We start from the raw sequence: 1,900 nt of genomic DNA, 5'->3' as shown, positions 1-1,900 counted from the left end.
ATATATAAATGTATAAACTGTGTAAAACAGTAAATAAAAAAAACATCCCTATCTGTTAGAGGGGGGAAACTGAAGAAAACTGGTATGATTTAATCAACTAAAAGTAAAATCTGTTAATTGTAAACTGTTTTTGATCCAAACCACAATGACAAGTAAGACGCTGAGCGCACACTGTATTTCTGCATCTTCCAACACTGGTGGACAGTCAGTGACAGCTGGAAACAGCCCAGCCTGAGATCAGCATAAGAACAAACAGGCAAACTCCCAAGTTTGTTATTTTGGCATCAGTGACTACGTCTACATGCATACTTTTGCCCTCATTTAGGGCTTCACAATTAATCGAATTTTAATCACGATCACGATTTTTGGCTTCCCATGATCAAATTTGCATAATCGAGAGATAATTTAAATGTGTCATTCCGTTCATAGAACTCTACAGTCTTGCAGACTGTTGGCTGGTTGATTTGCGTACAGCAACCATAGCAACACACAAAGCTGAACATGAGCCATAAACAGGCAAGAGGTCGTAAACTACGGTTAAAACCCTGATTGAAATTCATATTCCAAATGCGCAGCATACATGTCAAAAGAATGCCTCTAAGACCCAAATAAGAACAGAATATCCCACATGTCTTAATCGGAAAATGTATTCGGAAAAAGGTCTTATTCAGAATATCCAACTGGAATATGCGGTTTACTAGCCTGACAAGCCAGACCTTTATCAAGGTGTTGGGTCTGTGAACTTATCATTGGCAGGGCTCAATCCAAGTGGCGGGATAAACGGTTGTCTTTGAAATTCCCTCTGCACGCAATAGGCTTAGCTTTACAACCAACGCTAGTTGAAAAACTTTTGCCGTATCCGATTGGCAAAACTTCGAAAACATCTTCCTTTTTTAAGAATGACTTCAGTGCTGTTCTTTGTTCTTTTCTCAAAGAAATCGTCACAACTCTTCTTATGTTAAGCCTGACCAGAATTTGTTTTTTCCACCTCGCAAGCCATCAGACAGTTGCTAGACTGACTCTGGCTGCAAATTACATTTTCTGCTGCTAGGGTGCATGCTAGCTGTTTACATGACCTGTGTCAAAATCGGAATATTGTTGTAAACGGAATAATAGTGGACTACTGGTGTGCTCTTTTTGCCAGCCCGCTCTACAGGGAAATCAGCACATAGTCAGATACAGGAAGTCAGTGCCAGAGGCTTGTCAACACCCAGACTACCCAAATCTTTTCACACTAAAAGCCTTCCCGGCAGTATCATTATAAAAAACCTAATTTGACAGCCAGGCAGCCTCAGCCAGGCCATCACCTGCTTCTGAAAGGAGAATTGGGAGAGCCAATTTAATGTAATAACAGTTCTTCTCCCAACACCATTGGTAAAATTTGCATTTTAACTTCTTGGGCGGACGGTTCCCGTCCACGGGAAATAAACTCGCCGTTTTTCGGAAGTGCTGACTTCTTTCATAAATTGTAAGCATTAAACCGTCATAAACACGCTCATGCCATACATCATTTGAAAGCTTAAAGTCTCCTGATTCCATCGAGCCCACACACGAAGCAATAAGGTGACTCACAACAGTGATAATAATGTTCTGAAGTAAAGAAACACAGAAAGATTTGAGTCTAATTGAGTGTGTGTTTCCTACCTGTCTCCTCGTGTCTTTAATCACAGCGGTAAAAGATCGCCAAAAACCTTAGTTTCCTACATCGAAAACACCCTAAGGTATTAGAATATCCAAGCCTTGTAATCCATAATTATCTGGTCCCTTCACAATCTTGTAGTTTCAGCCCAAGTTTTGACGTAGAGAAATCTAGATCATTCTTCATCATTTCTTGGTTTCTATCGTGTGTATCTTTTTCCGTGGGCGGGCTACAGCAAAACCAAAGACAGCGTTACATTCT

At 40.5% G+C, this 1,900-nt stretch overlaps 1 protein-coding gene and 1 long non-coding RNA gene across 5 annotated transcripts in view; one reads left to right on the top strand and one right to left on the bottom strand.

Annotated features, from left to right (window-relative positions):
- The window catches only part of nsfa (N-ethylmaleimide-sensitive factor a), a 58,704-nt gene that overhangs the window by 5,315 nt on the left and 51,489 nt on the right, over window positions 1–1,900 (top strand). The gene's annotated exons all lie outside the window — the stretch shown is intronic.
- LOC117957728 overlaps window positions 1–1,900 on the bottom strand; it is an 18,508-nt gene that overhangs the window by 15,737 nt on the left and 871 nt on the right. The window lies entirely within an intron of this gene.

This window comes from Etheostoma cragini, chromosome 15 (assembly GCF_013103735.1).
Source record: "Etheostoma cragini isolate CJK2018 chromosome 15, CSU_Ecrag_1.0, whole genome shotgun sequence".
Classification (NCBI taxonomy): domain Eukaryota; kingdom Metazoa; phylum Chordata; class Actinopteri; order Perciformes; family Percidae; genus Etheostoma; species Etheostoma cragini.
This window is presented reverse-complemented; position numbering and strand designations above follow the sequence as displayed.